This window comes from Procambarus clarkii, chromosome 8 (genome assembly GCF_040958095.1).
Source record: "Procambarus clarkii isolate CNS0578487 chromosome 8, FALCON_Pclarkii_2.0, whole genome shotgun sequence".
NCBI lineage: Eukaryota > Metazoa > Arthropoda > Malacostraca > Decapoda > Cambaridae > Procambarus > Procambarus clarkii.
This window is the reverse complement of record NC_091157.1, coordinates 2,918,746-2,940,988: the sequence shown is the minus strand read 5'-3', so window position 1 is coordinate 2,940,988 and position 22,243 is coordinate 2,918,746. Positions and strand designations below refer to the sequence as shown.

At 40.8% G+C, this 22,243-nt stretch overlaps 1 protein-coding gene across 1 annotated transcript in view; it reads right to left on the bottom strand.

Moving 5' to 3' along the window:
- The window catches only part of LOC123759577 (zinc finger protein 271), a 153,126-nt gene extending 132,215 nt beyond the window's left edge, over nt 1–20,911 (bottom strand). The window contains exon 1 of the mRNA XM_069316343.1: nt 20,796–20,911. The gene's annotated coding sequence lies outside the window, so the exon portion shown is untranslated. The remainder of the gene's footprint in view (nt 1–20,795) is intronic.
- Between the last annotated feature and the right edge of the window lie 1,332 nt (nt 20,912–22,243).

Genomic DNA, 22,243 nt, shown 5'->3' with positions numbered 1-22,243 from the left:
AATTTCAGTCCATTTGCTGTTAAACAAGATATAATTAATTTACCTGCATAATCCCACATACACAACCTGACTTTAAAATATGTATATCCAAGAATAATAGATATATTCAGCAGTTTCAATTTGTTCCAGTTTACACGTTTGTTTATTTCTTAGGTTAAGTTACGTTACCAACGACAGCAATGTCCTTCCAATCACCACAGTGGGACTTGCACCCCTCATAAATGTCTCCCCCACTACCACAGTGGGACTTGTACTCCTCATAAATGTCTCCCCCACCACCACAATGGGACTTGTACCCCCTCATAAATGTCTCCCCCACCACCACAGTGGGACTTGTACCCTTCAGAAATGTCTCCCCCCCCCCCCCCCCAACAACAGTGGGACTGTAACCCCTCAGAAATTTCTCCCCCACCACCAACAGTGGGACTGGTACTCTTCAGAAATATCTCCCCCACCACCAACAGTGGGACTAGTACCCCCCCCCCCTCAGAAATGTCTCCCCCATGATAAAATAATAATAATATTTTATTTAGGAAAAGTACATACATAGATGCAGAGTTACAAACATTCTGATTGATTTATAGATAGAGCTAGTACATACAATACTTAAAACCACTTGTATGCATAGCGTTTCGGGTAAGGTGAGGTGGGGAAAAATACACAGACTAAAACTTAATAGTAATTGAGCATACACAGACTAAAACTTAATAGTAATTGAGCTTAAAGTATAAATTGTGTTGAAAGAAAAAATAAAAGATAAAAAAGGGTGGAACATGGTAGAAAATAGCCAATATACAAGTTGGTCAACAAACAGCAGTTTAAAAAATAGTAAGACATGGGTTGACCTTTAGAGGTAAGGTATGTTACATGGGAGTTAATTAGGTAGTACTTAGTTTTCATCTTAAACTGGTTGAGAGAGGTACAGCCTTTGACATGATTGGGAAGGTCATTCCACATTCTGGGTCCCTTGATTTGTAGAGCATTTCTAGTTTGATTAAGTCGTACTCTTGGAATATCAAATAGGTAATTTGTTTCCGGTGTGGTGCCCATGGGTTCTGTTACAACCTTCTAAGTATCTTTTAAGCTCAGCATTGACATTACAATTCAGAGTTTTAAATATATAGAGTACACATGAAAGGATGTGCAGTGACTTTATATCTAACATATTCAGAGATTTGAGTAAGAGTACCGAGTGCTGTCTGGGGCCAGAGTTAGATATTGTTCTATTAGAAGCTTTGTGTTGGGTAATTAGAGGACGTAAATGATTTTGGGTAGTAGAACCCCAAGCACAAATACCATAGTTGAGATAAGGATAGATGAGGGAGTAATAGAGCATCACCAGGGCAGGGCGAGGTATACTGTATATTGGTTATTCTTAGATTAATTTCATTTGAGGATTTATTACCAAACAAAATATAGGAAGTTTGGTCAAAGTTAAGGGTGAGTTTGTTAGCAGTTAGCCAAAGATGGACTATATTTAGTTCAGTATTCACAGTGACATTTAGAGCAAGCGGGTCAGGACTGGAGAAAATGAAAGTTGTGTCATCAGCAAATAAGATTGCTTTGAAGTGTTGAGAGGCATTTGGAAGGTCATTAATGTAGATGAGAAAGAGGAGAGGGGCCAAGTATGCTGCCCTGTGGAACACCAATATTTATGGGTAGTGTAGGAGAAATGGAATTATTCATAGAAACATACCTGTCAGTAAGGCAAGACTGAAGGTATTGCAGGGAGTAACCTCTGACTCCATAATGATGTAATTTAAGAAGAAGGTTTTGGTGGTTGACAGTGTCAATAGCCTTACATAGGTCCACAAATAACCCAACAGGGAACTCATTTTTATCAAGAGTTGTATGTATCAAGTTAATCATACTGTACTAATAAGTGCATCTTAGTGCTTTTATTGGGTCTGAAACCATATTGGCAAGAGCTAAGTATATTGAGTTTGGCTAGATATGAGTAAAGCTGCTTGCAGATTAGCTTTTCAAGTATTTTTGGCAAGGCTGGCAGAATTGAGATAGGTCTGTAATTGTTGACATCAGTGAGATCACCACATTTGTGGACTTGGGTTACTCTTGCATTTTTTTAGAAAATCCAGAAAGGTTTAGAGTTCAAGTGATTTGTTGAAGAGCAATGCAATGGCAGGAGCTAAAATCTTGAGGCTTTTTTGTAAATTAGAGATGGTATCTCATCAAGGGCACTTGACTTAGTTTTAATGGAAAGGATTACCTCATTAACATCAGAGGAAGTAGCAGGAGCTAGGTACAGAGACTCTGGATAGTTACCTGTGAGGTAGTCTTTAATATTAGTGAGTGAGGATGGAATATCATGAGCAAGGGATATACCAATGGATGAAAAGAAAGTATTGAATTCAATCGCAGTGTCTGAGGCCGAAAGCACACCATCATCATTGGATAGAATTGTTTTTTTATTCAAAATCTTTTTTGAACCTAATACTGTATTTGGGAGATAATGCTCCATGTTTTCTTAATGTTGCCCTTAATTTGGGTAAATTTATTTTCATAGTATTTTATTTTGGCTTTTCTAATTATTTTAGACGGCATGGATGAGTAAATCTTTGAAAATTCTTTGGAGACGACTCCTAACCTATACTTCTTTTCAAGGTCATGTTTTTATTAATAGATTTATGTATACCATTAGTAAGCCATGGAGTGTTTAACCTTTTATTTGTAACTTGTTTCGTTAGCTTTGGACAGTGGGAGTTATAAAGGGTCAGAGTTTTCTGAAGAAATGTTTGCACTGCTAGGTTGATGTTCGCTATGTCACCTAATTCAGCCTCCCAGTTGATATTAGCAGCAGCAGCAATAAAGTTGCTTATAGAAGTTTCATTGTGCAGCCTAAAGCTTACCTTCCTTGTATCTAGAGGTGGTTTATTTATGTTGGTTAGGAGAAATGCGGGGTAATGGTCTGTGGTCCTATCATTGATTATCCCTGAAGTAAGTGGAGAGGTTATGTTAGTCCAGATGTGTTCAAGAACAGAGGCAGTAGTATCAGTGATTCTAGTAGGTTTAGTGATTAAGGGTATGAGGAAGCAGGAATTCATACAGTTGAGGAAACTAGCAGCAGGAGGGTTTTCAGGCTCGCAGAGGTCAATATTAAAGTCTCCTGCGATAATTAGATGGTTTTTGTTCAGTCTGTTATCTAGTATTAGATTTCTAAGGTTAGAGTTGAATTCGGACACATCAGTGTTAGGAATTCTATAGACTGTTCCCACAGTCAGGACAACTCAGCAAACTGGCAAAGATATACTCCTTGACTCTGAAACTGGCAAAGATATACTCCCCACAGTAGTCTCTAGTTCTAATTACTTTTAAGCATGTCAGTTCTTGGTGGTAGTAAAGAGCAGTACCACCACCACCTCTCTGAATTGGTCGACAGTTGTGAATTGCTGAGTAGTTTGGCATGTTAAAGAGTTGAGTAGTATCCTCTTTTAACCACGTTTCAGTAAGTATAATAAAAGATAATTTATTGTCAACAGTTTGAATCAAGGCACTAACATCATCAAAGTGTTTGCGTAGAGATCTTACATTCAAGTTAATTACAGAGATATTTTGATTATGTGTTAATACATTGTTTACATCATGTGCTGTAAAATATCTGCAATTTTAGTTATTAAAGTGATGATTGTCATAGATACTGGATAAGAGGTTTAGTTCAGGGTCTATACTTGTTTGCATAAGAAGGCATCTCCATCACCAACAGTGGAGCTGATACCCCTCAGAAATGTCTCCCTCACCACCATAGTGGGACTGGAACTATACAGCAACGTGTAAACAATAAAGGAGTGTAAGGGCTAGTGCCCACCGACAGTCTGGGTCGACGCGCCTGATGGACACCGCCACATTTTTTAGTTTTCTGGCGCAATTACAGCTTCTATCTATGAAAAATTACTACACAGGCAATCATACTTACTTCAAGTGTATATCTTAACAACATAAATCGTCATATATTGAAGATAATTGGGCTAAACATCTCTGAGAATTAACCAACTCAACGGACACCGGCCTCTTTGTTGTCAAACTATTCCAACCAGAGTTGCCAGATACGAATTGCTGAAAGTAGCGCATGACATGACAGTCTAAATGTAGCGAAATAATAATAATAAACAACGACAACAACAACAACAACAACAACAACAACAATAGTAATAATAGTAATAGTAATAATAATAATAAAGGCATACCTCAGTTTAAGAGTTTAATTGGTTCCTGGAGACGCCTCGTATTCCGAAAACTCGCATTCCGAAGCTAATTTCCCCATAAGAAATAAAGGGAAATGAATTAATCCGTTCCTGACTACCCCAAAAACCCCACATCAAACTAAATTTTTATACCTAATTCATCTAAATAAACCTATAAAACTATGTTCAAGTTATTACCTACCTTGCTGTTGAATGCTGTAGGCATATGGAAGATGGTGAGGAGGTGGGAGGAAGAGAGGAGTTACTGTTTGGAAGGGGAGTCCCCTTCCATTATCACATCAGGCAGTGAGGACTTCACTGGTGTGCACACACTGGCACATTTTGCCTGCATACCACTAGGACTTGCTTGTTTTACTAAGAATTTATCTAATGACACTTGTTTTTCCCTACATTTTAACACTTGTCTGTAGTAAGACATCACATTATCATTTAAAAGGTCAATGCAACGGCCTGCTACAGCTTTATCTGGGTGAGTTTTTTCAACAAAACTTTGCAGTTCTTCCCATACTTCACACATTTTCTTAATCAAGAAGGAACATCCTCTACTGCCTCTACTCACAGCTATTTTCTTAGGTTGAACCTTACCAATGGCTTTCTTGAGACCCATGGCAAGATATATAATGACAACTTTTATGCTCAAATGGCCAAAAAACCGATAAAAAACTGTAAATCCTTGTGAAGAATTCAGGTGGAATAGTCACTGGACACGAGACACTGGTAAACTGAGGCGCGATCGCCATGCCACCACGCGCCAGTCGGCCTGTACACGTATCAACAAACTCGTATCCCGAGGTAACCCTCGCCTTCCGAGACATATTTTTGGAGTAAATCCTGCTCGTCTTCCGAAAAACTCGCATACAGGGACACTCGCATTCCGAGGTACCACTGTAATAATAATAATAATAATAATAATAATTATTATTATTATTTATTATTAATAATTATTATAATAATAATAATAATATTATTATTATTATAATAATAATTATTATTATTATTAGTTATTATTATTATTATTATTATAATTACTATTATTTACAAGAATGTACAATGAATGTGTCCATTGACACGCATAGCTTTTGTTTCGGGCAGGTCCTTATTCTAACATATTTTTATCTATTAATTTATATATACAAGAAGGTACAATGGCTTTATCACTAATCAAATTTTATTCTTGCAATGTATCTGTTATCATTTTATTAATTCTGCTAGAATTTACCTACTTAAAGTTATCTGTTAGATTAAGGACCTGCCCGAAATGCTGCGCATACTATTGGCTTTACAAGATTGTAAATACTATGCTATGTATTCTCTCTAACCCAATGTACCTTCTTGTATATAAATAAATAAATAAATAAATAAATAAATAAATAAACCTATCGACCCTATCTTACATACGGTATCTATGCTTAGGGTTGAACTACTGCAAATTACTTCAAGCTACATGAACTGGGACATGCTGCCCGCCAAGACATTGGACACTTCCCGGACGTGAACGACCAGGAGAGTCAAACCTTGAGAACTCAGCAGACGAGACACCCAAAACGACCAGCCCCAAAGAGCCAAGGACCGCATCACACCCTCTCGGTTCAGGCAATGAACCACCGGGGAACAGTCTAAATGGAGCCGGATCGTTGATCTGCAGGTGACCTGAACCCTGTGAAGAGACATCCACACTGCCGCAAACTCCCGCACCGTGCTGTGGACCCGACGGAAGGATTGATCGCACCACCCCTGGCCAGCCTGGTGAGCACTGGTCAGAGCCCCAGCCAAGAGACAATGCATCCATGAACATATTAAGCGAGGGTTTGGGTAGGTTCCATGACACTGAACCCCGAAAAACCCGAAGAGGAAGCCGGCGACGCAAGGCCCTTGGGGGCCAAAACCAGCGATCGCGAGAGAGGTGGAAGGGACGTCCTGGTTACCTGGTTGATGGGGTTCTGGGAGTTCTTCTTCTCCCCAAGCCCGGCCCGAGGCCAGGCTTGACTTGTGAGAGTTTGGTCCACTAGGCTGTTGCTTGAAGCGGCCCGCAGGCTCACATACCCACCACAGTCCAGTTGGTCCGGCACTCCTTGGAGGAAACAATCTAGTTTCCTCTTGATGTCCACTGTTGCTCTGGCAATATTTCATATTCTCGCAGGGAGGGTGTTGAACAATCTGGGACCTCTAATGTTTATACAGTGTTCTCTGATTGTGCCTATGGCACCTCTGCACTTCACTGGTTCTATTCTGCCTTTTCTTCCATATCATTCACTAAAGTACATTGTTATTTTACTGTGTAGATTTGGGACCTGGCTCTCCAGTATTTTCCATGTGTATATTATCTGGTATCTTTCTCGTCTCCTTTCTAATGAGTACATTTGGAGGGCTTTGAGACGATCCCAATAATTTAGGTGCTTTATCTCGTATATGCGTGCCATATATGTTCTCTGTATTCCCTCTATTTCAGCAATCTCTCCTGCTCTGAAGGGGAGAGTGAGTACTGAGCAGTACTCAAGACAGGACAACACAAGTGATTTGAAGAGTATAACCATTGTGATGGAATCTCTGGATTTGAAGGCTCTCGTAATCCATCCTATCATTTTTCTGGCTGACTCAGAGCATCCCCGAAGGAATCAGAACAGCCGACGAAGCCAAACTTGACCCAGTGGGTAGACCATCGCAAAGTTCAGGCTCCCGCACAAACCTTCGAGCAACTGCCGGGTGACCCGGGAGCCCCCAGAAACAAGCACATGTGGGGCTGCAGCCGAAGGAGAGACTTTGGAGGGAGAGACAAGGAAGAAGTCCGAGAGTCCCACACAAGACCCAGCCAGGTCCGAACCTGGGAGGGGACCAGATGGGACTTCCTCCAGTTCACCATTAACCCGAACCCGGCAAGCTAGGAAAGAACCAAATCCCTGGCAAGCAGACACGTGGACCGACTAGGAGCCCATACCAGCAAGTCGTCAAGGTAGGCCAACACCCGAATACCTAAAAGATGCAGACGGGCCACCACAACCCGGGTAAGGCATAAACACGCGAGGAGCCAAGTTCAACCCGAGCGGGGGACAACGAAAACGGTAACCGAGCTTTTCCACTACAAAACCGAGCCAGTCCCTGAACCCTGGATGAATCGGGAAGTGCCAATATGCGTCCTTGAAGTCTAGGGACACCATCCAAGCGGCCGGCTCCAACAGAAGCCAAACCTGGGACAGAGTAGTAATGTGAAAAGAGGCGCAAGAAACCTAGGGGGTTAGACGGGACAAGTCCAGAATAAACCGCAGGTCCACATAGTCCCGTTTGGCATTGGGAACAGACAGGAAACCCACCCGAAAGACGTCGTCGTTTTGACCATGCCCAAGCGCACTCACTCCGAGATGACCTGACAGAGCGCAGGAGAAGAGAACTGCCCCGCCAGCCCAGAACCCCCTGAAGGAGAAGGGCCACCCAAAGCCACCACAGGCCGTCGGAAACGACCCGAAAAGCCCACAAATCGTGAGACCAGGCATGAGCGAACAGAGCAAGTTTCCCCTCTATCGCCCAGTCAATGGGACGAACCGCGAAAGGGCCGATGCCCGTTATGAGAACCTGACCCACGCACAGAGCGAACACTACGCTGACCGGACACAGACAGTTCCGAAGGCGGCATTGGCTCCAAAACTGGCATCAGTTGCCTACCACGACGAGCGGAACCCCGAGCCCTAGTATGACGCTTCTGGGAGAAACCCCCTAGGACCCCCCAAAGGACCAACAAGTCTGGCATCTGATGACAACTAGCCGAGGCCAGCTGCAGAAACTACCCAATCGCAGACTGCAAATAGAAAAAGGACAAAAAAGGTGAAGAAACTCTAAAAGCCAGGGACCCAAGCAGATTCCAACGAGGAAGCGAGCACAACCTGCTGACACGCGAGATGCACAGTGAAAAAAGCGATAGCGCATCCCGCAGGATCAACACAGTATTAGCAGTGCAGATGACACACGAGCCGCAGAGATTAAGGCACCAGACCCAGGAGCGGCCTCAAGCGCCTCTGCATTCTCCACAAGCCAGTCACAAGAGAGCTCCAGGAGAGAAAAGAAATGCAAAACCGAAGCCAGCAAGCCATGAGCGTGCAAATCCTCAGTCACCAGCGCAGTCAACAGGGAGGGAACCTGCACGAGAAGCTGAATCACGCCCACATCCCACTGAAAGGCAGGGGAACACAAACACGCATTAAGGTGCTTGAATTCACCCCCAGGTAAACCTGGACCACCGTCAAGGCCTCGCTCCACTCAAGCATGCAGGTATGACAGAAAGTACTCCAAGCATTCAATGACAACACCGGGCAGTCCACAAGCCAGGACGACTCCAGAACCTTATAGCGAACCCAGAATGGAGACACAAAGACCCAAACCTGAAGGATAACGGATCCATTATAGAGGCAAAATCTGGGTCGCACAGGAGGTAAGCCGCATTGGCCGCCCACACCTCAGTAGGCGAGATGCGGGAAGCCGAAAAACCTCTGGAAGGACGGAACCAAAGGACCCGAAGGGATACGGAACCAGACCTGGGGAGGGGCTGAACCCAAATCCAACTTGTACACAGAGAGGGGAAAGGAAAACCCTACTCCTTGTAACAGCAAACCCTGCTCGGAGGGTTTAAAAACCCAGGCAGGGTCAAAAGGGGCCCAAGGCCCCCCAAGCCAGCCTCCCCAACCCCGGGAATCTCCACATCAGGCCCTGGGGACGAGTTGTCCTCCAAAATCCCAGCCTCACAAAAAAAACGGAGCAGCTGAAAAAGCAGGAAAGAAAAGGGCCCAATAGTCAGACCCCAATGCCACCACTGGAGGAACCGACTCGAATGCCTCTGTCGCCCCCCCCCCCCCCCCCCAGAAGGGGCAACCCCTGAAACTGCCCAAGTCTCAGAATCCTGTTAACCAAACCACACACTAGAAAGTGAAGAGACGACTACGTTCCGGTCTGTCCTGGACCATTATCAAGTCGATTGGACCATTAGTACAACTGACTTGATAATGGTTCAGGACAGACCGAAACGTCGTCGTCTCTTCACTTTCTAGTGAATGGCTTGGTCAACATTTTTCAGCCAGGTTACTGTGACTATCTGCTCAGGATCCTCTAAACCCTGCCCCGACCCCAAGACCCTCAGACACTTCGGAGCCGGAAGCAAGGGGGATGGGGGACCAGAATGAACCACAGCAGGGGAAGAATGAGAGGGTGCAGACTGAACCAAGGCCGACTCGACTAACACCCCCTAATCCGGGTCCCTATAAGCAAAGTGGGGCAGCCTCGGAGCATCAGGGTAGCATTCAACCTAGCACGTTGCAGCAACCTAAACCTAGCATGCAGTGCTTGAGCCGCCTGCACCCGGATATTGTCATCAGTTGATTGAGTGAATCGAGTCACAAACAAGCAACAATGCTCGCAGGTCTCAGGGTTAAAGGTGTCACCGACCCAACAAGCAGCATGATGGAGGCAAAAAAATGAGCGTCGCCCTGAGACAAGGGGACAAAGCAACCCTCAAACTTGCACAAGGTGAGAAGGGACCCAAGGGTCGCATTCATTGGAACCCATGCGCCACCGCAGGATTTCTGCGGATTTTTCCTGGGGTTTCCGGGGTTTTAGAGTTTGAGCTGGTCTGCACAGCTCCTTTTTTCCCCCTTCCAGGGAGGGGGAAGCTGTGCAGACAAGCGGCGTGGCACGCGTGACACCATACTCATTTACTAACTTTCATTTGCAGAGCTCTGTCCACTTGTTAGTTTTCAGTAGTAGTTTTAACCAGAATGGGGGGTTTGTTTTGAGGTGCTTACCTTTCTGGGTGCTTGGCCCCCGTCGATGGCAGACACAGAATGCTCCAAATCACATGTACACTTCTACAGGCCATTGTTCCTCATGCCTCTCTGAGGGGACCAGGTTCTAGCTCGTGGTCCCTGGTAGGCCTAGAACTAAATTCACACTGACTGATGCCAAAGTCCAATAATATACATATCAGCCTGTATAGCTCCAGAGAGCCAAAGGAGCTCCCCCCCCCCAGAAAAGGTATTTAAGGGCTTGCTTACCTGTATCAGTACTAGTATGCAAGTTTATGGCGAGGACAGATATTAGCAGACTTGAACACTTCTGAACTCTCAACATGTCTTGTCTCGCCAACAGTGGCTGAAGTTCTACCGTTGTCTGCAGGCCGCCGTGGCCTACAAGCCACCCTGATCTACAGGCCACCGTGATCTACAGGTTGCCGTGATCAACAGCCACCCTCAGTCCACAAGTCCACAAGTCCACAAGCTGCTGTGTGAAGGGGTAGGGATATCTGAGTATACAATGTGATAAACAATTTCCACATTTAAGGTTAAATGGATTCTTTAATCCTTGTCACCAACAGGCGCATAAAAATATTTAAACAAATTTATTTTTCTTATAAACCTGTTAATTTGTGTTCCCTGATCACGGGAAAATAATAACAAATCATAAGTGCCATATTTTGGCCGCAATAGGGCGGGGAAGTCTGGCAAAAGATAGGAGCTGATGCAGAAAACGTCGGGGAGAGTTCTGCTTCACCGACGCTGTCAGGCGGGGGTGGGGGCGGGGGGGGGGGGGGGGGGGGGGGGGGTACACAAAGATATAATTACCTAATTAATTCTTCAATTGATTTTTTCTTTGTTTTTTTTGTAATATTATTCAATAGTGTGTAGTGTACCTGCATGTTTTGTTCACCATAACGAACCACTAAGTTGATAATGCAAGTAAACAAGCAACAAGGAGTGGCCAGATCTGCCAGCCAGCCTCTCGCCATCACTTCCTCCCTCGCCAAATTCCTCCTCCCACCATACTGTTTTTGCTTTTATTCGCTATATACAGACGTATCTACATGTTGTGTTCACCATAACTGTTCATTTAAGCTGGTATAGTGCACAAAGAGCATAGTGACCACCTATACACAGCATGACAAGTCAGGAAGATGACACCACCTTCCTCACCAAAATGGCTTCTCCCCACACTCCTTTTGCTGTTATTACACTATATATACACATTATATATAAGTATCTACATTTGTGTTCATCATGGCGAACCACTAATCTTGTATGGTGACGGCAGACAGTAACAGGTGGCCACACACAACTCATGCTCCCTCCCTCCCACCCTCACTGGTTCAAGCCCAGACGCACTAACATTCCTCCTTTAAGTATACTGTTTGTGGTGTGATTACCCTATATACACACATTATATATAAGTATCTACATTTGTGTTCACCATAAGGAACCACTAAGTTGGTATGCTGAGTCAAACAGTAGCAAAGAGTGACAACCACACACCAGCTAGCCCACCACTGGCTACCACTCCCTCCCTCCCTCCCACTAACGAACTCCCACCTCCCACTAACAAACCAGTAAATTGATAATGCGAGTCAAAAAGCAACGATGAGTGGCCCACATCTGCCAGCCAGCCACTCGCCACCACACCCTCCCTCACCAAATTCCTCCTCCTACCATACTGTTTTTTGCTTTTATTCACTATATACAGACATTATATATAAGTATCTGCATGTTTTGTTTACCATAGCAAACCACTAAGCTGGTACTAAGTCCAGACAGTAAAAGGTGGTCACACAGAGCCAGCAGATAACGCTACCACCCTCCCCATCAAGACAACTCCTCCCATTACAGCGCTAATTATCACAACAATCCTGCTATTATCAGAATTCTGGACACTTTTATCACAGTCAGGGGTCTTCTGTAATACTATCGCCGCTAAATAATAGCATGTAAATATATATTTTTACTTTTTAGGCGATGCTGTGGTCACAAGCTGAAAAGCAGTGCTGTAAGCTTATGCTGCGTGCACCAGCCTTGGTGGCTCACTCAGTACTGAGGCCGAACACCCGGGAATGTTGCCCATGATTTTTTTTTTATATGGCATCTGTTTACAAGAGCTCTGATGAAGGTGAGGTGAACCTCGTGTATCCGCGGGCCGTTTAAATCTTGCGTAGTACTCTAACACGTCATATGACATGAACAGAAAAACTGCCAGAAATTTGGAAGGCGGCAAACGTAGTCCCGATATACAAGAAGGGGGATAGACAGGAGGCACTGAACTTCAGGCCAGTGTCCCTAACTTGCATACCATGCAAGCTAATGGAGAAAATTGTGCAAAAAAAAGCTAGTCGAACATCTGGAGCGAAGAACTTTGTGTCACAACACCAACATGGTTTCAGGGATGGCAAGTCATGCCTCACAGGATTAATTGAATTCTATGATCAGGCAACAAGAATCAGACAAGAAAGAGAAGGATGGGCAGACTGCATATTTTTGGATTGCCAGAAAGCCTTTGACACAGTGCCACACCAGAGACTAGTGAGAAAGCTGGAGATGCAGGCAGGAGTGAAAGGGAAGGTACTCCATTGGATAAGGGAGTACCTAAATAACAGAAGACAGCGAGTCGCTGTGCGAGGTAAGGTCTCAGATTGGTGAGATGTCACCAGTGGGATCCCGCAGGGCTCAGTCCTTGGACCTATACTGTTTCTTATATATGTAAATGATCTCCCAGATGGTAAAGAATTATTCATCTCATTGTTTGCTGATGATGCAAAACTTATGAGGAGGATTAAGATGGAGGAAGACAGTATGAGACTACAAGATGACCTATATAGACTGCATGAATGGTCCAACAAATTGCTACTAAAGTTCAACCCGAGTAAGTGTAAGGTAATGAAACAAGGCCAAGGAAACAGGAGGCCAGACACAGGATACAGAATGGGAGATGAAGTCCTTCATGAAACGGACAGAGAGAAGGATCTAGGAGTTGATATCACACCAACCCTGTCTCCTGAAGCCCACATCAAAAGAAGAACATCGGCAGCGTATGCGAGGCTGGCTAACATAACAACTGCCTTAAGGAACCTGTGTAAGGAATCATTCAGAACCTTGTATACCACATATTTAAGACCAATCCTGGAGTACGCAGCCCCAGCATGGAGCCAGTACCTTGTCAAGCACAAGGCAAAGCTTGAAAAAGTTCAGAGATATGCCACTAGGCTAGTCCCAGAACTAATAGGCATGAATTACGAAGAAAAGCTGCGAGAAATGCACCTCACGACACTAGAAGACAAGAGTAAGGAGAGACATGATCACTACCTACAAAATTCTCAAGAGGAATTGACAGGGTTACCTGGTTGATACCTGGTTGATGGGGTTCTGGGAGTTCTTCTACTCCTCAAGCCCGGCTCAAGGCCAGGCTTGACTTGTGAGAGTTTGGTCTACCAGGCTGTTGCTTGGAGCGGCCCACAGGCCCGCATACCCACCACAGCCCAGTTGGTCCGGCACTCCTAGAAGAAAACAATCTAGTTTCCTCTTGAAGGTGTTCAAGGTTGTTCCGGCAATATTTCTGATGCTCGCTGGTTAGTTACTCAACACTTTTTATGACGTGTTGCGAAGTTTAAGGGTTAGTTTGATTTTAGTAAAACCACTAGTATGCATATTGTTTCATTAAGGTCCTTAATATTAATTTCCCCTGGAATACAACCCGCTAAATCGTTTAACAGCCAGGTACCCATTCACTGATGGGTGAACAGAGGCATACAGTTATGGACTGGCGGCTAGTTGATCTTCCTTGACCAGGGAGGATCAATCAAATCCTCTCCCCACATTTTGCAAATCGCTTACAAAACGTGGGGCGAGTGTCTTACCAACATTTCCACAGGAACATTGGTGAATAAATTCTTGGAAAGCCACTAACATGCATGGCATTTTGGGCAGGACTTTAATTTAACAGATAAGACAAGGTGAAGAAGTACATTGTAGCAAAATTTGAGTTTAACATAATAACTACAATATAAATTGATGGAGATTACACTGGTGAAGATGCATGTTTTAAGTTCTAATAATATTGGGGAAGTGGGTAGCACAAGACACAGTGTGAGTTGCACATGGCAGGAAACTATGAGGATGAAATTAGGTACTCTTTGGTTTTATTTTTGAATAAGGCATTGGTTGGACAATTTTTTAATTCATTAGGAAGTGAGTTCCATAGACATAGTCTTTTTATTTGCATGGAGTATTTGCACCAATTTAGTTTGACTTTGGGGATATCAAAGATATATTTGTTTCTAATATGGTTCTCACAGGGTTCTATTATATCTACCAAGGAAGAGTTTCAGATATGGATTAGCATTTAGGAACATGGTTTTGTACATGTAAATTGCACAAGAGAATGTGTGGAGTGGGTGTAAGTTAAGCATTTTTAGGGATTTAAACAGACGGGCTGTGTGATGTCTGAAAACAAAGTTTGTTATAGTTCTGACAGTAGATTTTGCTAGGTGATGATGGGCTTGAGGTAATTTGCAGTGGTTGAACCCCATCCACAGATACTGTATGTAAGATAAGAATAGATTAGAGAGTAATATAATGAGAGAGCAGAACAGAGTGGGGAACATTATATCTAATTTTAGAGAGTATACCTGTACCCACAGTTTTTGAGACTTTTTTGGCTATGTGTTTTATGTGGGTGCTGAAGTTTAATCTCTTGTCTATGTATAGGACAAGAAACTTTCCATCATTTTTATTGCTAATGTTAACATTGTCTATCTGAAGTTGAATTTTGTTTTATGATTTACTTCCAAATAAAATGTAGCAGGTCTTTTTTATGTTTAGTGAGTTTGTTGGTTGACATCCATGAGTTAACATTTTTAAATTTGTTATTTACAATATTATTTAATGTGAGTTGATTGGGTCTGAATAGATGAAGGTAGTATCATCAGCAAATAATAAAGGTTTAACAATTTGGAAAACTGAAGTGTTTTCCTGTTAGATCTCATTATTAAAATGGTGTTATGAAATTCAATAACACTTTATTAATCTGTCAAATTAATAGTATTAGTTCAATTTCTAAATAATCAGAATATAGCGCCATTAATTTATAAATAGCTATTACAAATTTTCTTCACCTCAGGAGTTAGGGAGCAGGAGGAAGTCTCAACACCATTATAGATATTAAATCACCTCATGTTAGTGTACAACACGCTACTCATTGACACCAAGCAGAAAATTCCCTGCATACACTGCCTAAAACTAGGTAATTTAGTTCTGGGCAGCTGTAGCTGGTTTCTGTCTCACAATTCTACTAAGTGGCCCTACAATTTATTAGTTTTATCTCAGTTGAGTAAAAGGGTTTAAATGATGGTTGGGTTGTGAGGGCAGTTAAGCTGCGGGAAAGTATAAAAAAACTAAACATAAGGACTTAGGCTCTTTAACTTCAATTTATAATTACATCAATGTGTGATTTGATACTAATCAAACTTATAAGTTTTACAAATCTAACAAATAATTTCCTGGCAGATGTCGTCTCGGCTGTAATGAACTGGATGAAAAGCAGTCGTATGTCCCTTGATACATGCTCTGGCTTAAAGATTCTCCTAGTCCAATAAGAGTAGCTTTTTTTTTTACTAATCTTGATCCTGATGGTACAGTGATCTTTATAAATTATTAAATTAATTAGAAATAAGCTCTGAAATAAGTTATTTAGCAGTGCGCTTTGTTCGTTTTGTTGTGGTCTAATGTATTTTTGATATTGTCATACAGTGCATTATCAACTAAAGAGTTGACCCTGGAAACTACACTCAAAAAATTAAACTTAACACAAATTAAACAGTATTTAAGTTTTTTAAAGTACTGGACCATCTTAATTTAATTAATTAATAAATAAAATAATCCTTCACTGTGAAATTGTGTGAAATTATAAAGTTATTAATTTCAGTCCATTTGCTGTTAAACAAGATATAATTAATTTACCTGCATAATCCCACATACACAACCTGACTTTAAAATATGTATATCCAAGAATAATAGATATATTCAGCAGTTTCAATTTGTTCCAGTTTACACGTTTGTTTATTTCTTAGGTTAAGTTACGTTACCAACGACAGCAATGTCCTTCCAATCACCACAGTGGGACTTGCACCCCTCATAAATGTCTCCCCCACTACCACAGTGGGACTTGTACTCCTCATAAATGTCTCCCCCACCACCACAATGGGACTTGTACCCCCTCATAAATGTCTCCCCCACCACCACAGTGGGACTTGTACCCTTCAGAAATGTCTCCCCCCCCCCCAACAACAGTGGGACTGTAACCCCTCAGAAATTTCTCCCCCACCACCAACAGTGGGACTGGTACTCTTCAGAAATATCTCCCCCACCACCAACAGTGGGACTAGTACCCCCCCCCCTCAGAAATGTCTCCCCCATGATAAAATAATAATAATATTTTATTTAGGAAAAGTACATACATAGATGCAGAGTTACAAACATTCTGATTGATTTATAGATAGAGCTAGTACATACAATACTTAAAACCACTTGTATGCATAGCGTTTCGGGTAAGGTGAGGTGGGGAAAAATACACAGACTAAAACTTAATAGTAATTGAGCATACACAGACTAAAACTTAATAGTAATTGAGCTTAAAGTATAAATTGTGTTGAAAGAAAAAATAAAAGATAAAAAAGGGTGGAACATGGTAGAAAATAGCCAATATACAAGTTGGTCAACAAACAGCAGTTTAAAAAATAGTAAGACATGGGTTGACCTTTAGAGGTAAGGTATGTTACATGGGAGTTAATTAGGTAGTACTTAGTTTTCATCTTAAACTGGTTGAGAGAGGTACAGCCTTTGACATGATTGGGAAGGTCATTCCACATTCTGGGTCCCTTGATTTGTAGAGCATTTCTAGTTTGATTAAGTCGTACTCTTGGAATATCAAATAGGTAATTTGTTTCCGGTGTGGTGCCCATGGGTTCTGTTACAACCTTCTAAGTATCTTTTAAGCTCAGCATTGACATTACAATTCAGAGTTTTAAATATATAGAGTACACATGAAAGGATGTGCAGTGACTTTATATCTAACATATTCAGAGATTTGAGTAAGAGTACCGAGTGCTGTCTGGGGCCAGAGTTAGATATTGTTCTATTAGAAGCTTTGTGTTGGGTAATTAGAGGACGTAAATGATTTTGGGTAGTAGAACCCCAAGCACAAATACCATAGTTGAGATAAGGATAGATGAGGGAGTAATAGAGCATCACCAGGGCAGGGCGAGGTATACTGTATATTGGTTATTCTTAGATTAATTTCATTTGAGGATTTATTACCAAACAAAATATAGGAAGTTTGGTCAAAGTTAAGGGTGAGTTTGTTAGCAGTTAGCCAAAGATGGACTATATTTAGTTCAGTATTCACAGTGACATTTAGAGCAAGCGGGTCAGGACTGGAGAAAATGAAAGTTGTGTCATCAGCAAATAAGATTGCTTTGAAGTGTTGAGAGGCATTTGGAAGGTCATTAATGTAGATGAGAAAGAGGAGAGGGGCCAAGTATGCTGCCCTGTGGAACACCAATATTTATGGGTAGTGTAGGAGAAATGGAATTATTCATAGAAACATACCTGTCAGTTAGGCAAGACTGAAGGTATTGCAGGGAGTAACCTCTGACTCCATAATGATGTAATTTAAGAAGAAGGTTTTGGTGGTTGACAGTGTCAATAGCCTTACATAGGTCCACAAATAACCCAACAGGGAACTCATTTTTATCAAGAGTTGTATGTATCAAGTTAATCATACTGTACTAATAAGTGCATCTTAGTGCTTTTATTGGGTCTGAAACCATATTGGCAAGAGCTAAGTATATTGAGTTTGGCTAGATATGAGTAAAGCTGCTTGCAGATTAGCTTTTCAAGTATTTTTGGCAAGGCTGGCAGAATTGAGATAGGTCTGTAATTGTTGACATCAGTGAGATCACCACATTTGTGGACTTGGGTTACTCTTGCATTTTTTTAGAAAATCCAGAAAGGTTTAGAGTTCAAGTGATTTGTTGAAGAGCAATGCAATGGCAGGAGCTAAAATCTTGAGGCTTTTTTGTAAATTAGAGATGGTATCTCATCAAGGGCACTTGACTTAGTTTTAATGGAAAGGATTACCTCATTAACATCAGAGGAAGTAGCAGGAGCTAGGTACAGAGACTCTGGATAGTTACCTGTGAGGTAGTCTTTAATATTAGTGAGTGAGGATGGAATATCATGAGCAAGGGATATACCAATGGATGAAAAGAAAGTATTGAATTCAATCGCAGTGTCTGAGGCCGAAAGCACACCATCATCATTGGATAGAATTGTTTTTTTATTCAAAATCTTTTTTGAACCTAATACTGTATTTGGGAGATAATGCTCCATGTTTTCTTAATGTTGCCCTTAATTTGGGTAAATTTATTTTCATAGTATTTTATTTTGGCTTTTCTAATTATTTTAGACGGCATGGATGAGTAAATCTTTGAAAATTCTTTGGAGACGACTCCTAACCTATACTTCTTTTCAAGGTCATGTTTTTATTAATAGATTTATGTATACCATTTGTAAGCCATGGAGTGTTTAACCTTTTATTTGTAACTTGTTTCGTTAGCTTTGGACAGTGGGAGTTATAAAGGGTCAGAGTTTTCTGAAGAAATGTTTGCACTGCTAGGTTGATGTTCGCTATGTCACCTAATTCAGCCTCCCAGTTGATATTAGCAGCAGCAGCAATAAAGTTGCTTATAGAAGTTTCATTGTGCAGCCTAAAGCTTACCTTCCTTGTATCTAGAGGTGGTTTATTTATGTTGGTTAGGAGAAATGCGGGGTAATGGTCTGTGGTCCTATCATTGATTATCCCTGAAGTAAGTGGAGAGGTTATGTTAGTCCAGATGTGTTCAAGAACAGAGGCAGTAGTATCAGTGATTCTAGTAGGCTTAGTGATTAAGGGTATGAGGAAGCAGGAATTCATACAGTTGAGGAAACTAGCAGCAGGAGGGTTTTCAAGCTCGCAGAGGTCAATATTAAAGTCTCCTGCGATAATTAGATGGTTTTTGTTCAGTCTGTTATCTAGTATTAGATTTCTAAGGTTAGAGTTGAATTCGGACACATCAGTGTTAGGAATTCTATAGACTGTTCCCACAGTCAGGACAACTCAGCAAACTGGCAAAGATATACTCCTTGACTCTGAAACTGGCAAAGATATACTCCCCACAGTAGTCTCTAGTTCTAATTACTTTTAAGCATGTCAGTTCTTGGTGGTAGTAAAGAGCAGTACCACCACCACCTCTCTGAATTGGTCGACAGTTGTGAATTGCTGAGTAGTTTGGCATGTTAAAGAGTTGAGTAGTATCCTCTTTTAACCACGTTTCAGTAAGTATAATAAAAGATAATTTATTGTCAACAGTTTGAATCAAGGCACTAACATCATCAAAGTGTTTGCGTAGAGATCTTACATTCAAGTTAATTACAGAGATATTTTGATTATGTGTTAATACATTGTTTACATCATGTGCTGTAAAATATCTGCAATTTTAGTTATTAAAGTGATGATTGTCATAGATACTGGATAAGAGGTTTAGTTCAGGGTCTATACTTGTTTGCATAAGAAGGCATCTCCATCACCAACAGTGGAGCTGATACCCCTCAGAAATGTCTCCCTCACCACCATAGTGGGACTGGAACTATACAGCAACGTGTAAACAATAAAGGATATATATATATATATATGTCGTACCTAGTAGCCAGAACGCACTTCTCAGCCTACTATGCAAGGCCTGCTTTGCCTAATAAGCCAAGTTTTCCTGAATTAATATATTTTCTCTAATTTTTTTTTTATGAAATTATAAAGCTACCCATTTCATTATGTATGAGGTCAATTTTTTTTATTGGAGTTAAAATTAACGTAGATATATGACAAAACCTAACCAACCCTACCTAACCTAACCTAACCTATCTTTATAGGTTAGGTTTGGTTAGGTAGCCGAAAAAGTTAGGTTAGGTTAGGTTAGGTAGGTTAGGTAGTCGAAAAACAATTAATTCATGAAAACTTGGCTTATTAGGCAAATTGGGCCTTGCATAGTAGGCTGAGAAGTGCGTTCTGGCTACTAGGTACGACATATATATATATATATATATATATATATATATATGTCGTACCTAATAGCCAGAACGCACTTCTCAGCCTACTATGCAAGGCCCGATTTGCCTAATAAGCCAAGTTTTCCTGAACTAATATATTTTCTCTAATTTTTTTCTTATAAAGTGATAAAGCTACCCATTTCATTATGTATGAGGTCAATTTTTTTTTATTGGAGTTAAAATTGACGTAGATATATGACCGAACCTAACCAACCCTACCTAACCTAACCTAACCTATCTCTATCGGTTAGGTTAGGTTAGGTAGCAGAAAAAGTTAGGTTAGGTTAGGTTAGGTAGGTTAGGTAGTCGAAAAAACATTAATTCATGAAAACTTGGCTTATTAGGCAAATTGGGCCATGCATAGTTGGCTGAGAAGTGCGTTCTGGCTATTAGGTACGACATATATATATATATATATATATATATATATATATATATATATATATATATATATATATATATATATATATATATATATCTTGTATATATATATATATATATATATATAAGGAGTGTAAGGGCTAGTGCCCACCGACAGTCTGGGTCGACGCGCCTGATGGACACCGCCACATTTTCCAGTTTTCTGGCGCAATTACAGCTTCTATTTATGAAAAATTACTACACAGGCAATCATACTTACTTCAAGTGTCAATCTTAACCACATAAATCGTCATATATTGAAGATAATTGGGCTAAACATCTATGAGAATTAACCAACTCAACGGACACCGGCCTCTTTGTTGTCAAACTATTCCAACCAGAGTTGCCAGATACGAATTGCTGAAAGTAGCGCATGACATGACAGTCTAAATGTAGCGAAATAATAATAATAATAATAATAATAATAATAATAATAATAATGATGATGATGATGATGATGATGATGATGATGATGATGATGATGATGATATTTATTATTAATAATTATTATAACAATAATATTATTATTATTATTATTATTATTATTATTATTATATTATTAATTATTATTATTATTATTAGTTATTATTATTATTATAATTACTATTATTTACAAGAATGTACAATGAATGTGTCCATTGACACGCATAGCTTTTGTTTCGGGCAGGTCAAGTTCAACTTCAAGTTCAAGTATGTTTATTGAGATAAGCAATAAATACATCTCAAAGGGATAGAGTAGCTTAGGCTATTTCTACCCCCCTCTACTTCAAGTCCCTCAAGGGGCGCACAAATTCAGTGAGTACAAATAGACAAATAACATTACAAGAATCCCATTTAACATTGCAGGTTTATATAGTAAGTACAGCATATAATTGTTACACTCTCGGGGCAAAATTCTTGTATCTCCTAAGTATACTGTCTATTATACCATTATCACACATCCAAACAATTTGATGTGGTACACTATTTATTTCCTTATTTCTATAGTTTTCAATATTCTCAAACCTATATTGTTTGCTGACGATACTACCCTTATCTACTCAAACCTCAACCCACATACACTAAATAATGTTGTGAATAATGAATTAAAAAAAGTCCACTTATGGATGTCAACGAACAAACTAACATTAAACATCGAAAAGACTTACTACATCTTATTTGGAAGCAAATCGTCAAATGCAATTCAGCTACAGATAGACAACATTAACATCAGTAATAAAAATGATGGCAAGTTTCTTGGCCTATTCCTAGACAAGAGACTCAACTTCAGCACCCACATTCAACACATAACTAAGAAAGTCTCTAAGACAGTTGGTATACTCTCCAAAATCAGATATTATGTTCCTAACTCTGCTCTCCTCTCACTATATTATGCACTAATCTACCCCTATCTTAATTATGGTATCTGTGCATGGGGGTCTACCACTGCAAACCACCTTAAGCCCATCATCACACAGCAAAAATCTGCTATCAGAATTATAACTAACTCTGCTTTCAGACAACACTCAGCTCCCTTGTTTAAATCCCTAAACTTGCTAAATATTAACTCCCTCCACACATTCTCTTGTGTCAACTACATTTACAAAACCCTGTTCTTAAATGCAAACCATGCTCTGAAACTCCCTGGACAGATGTAATAGGACCCATTATCACCACACCAGAAATAAA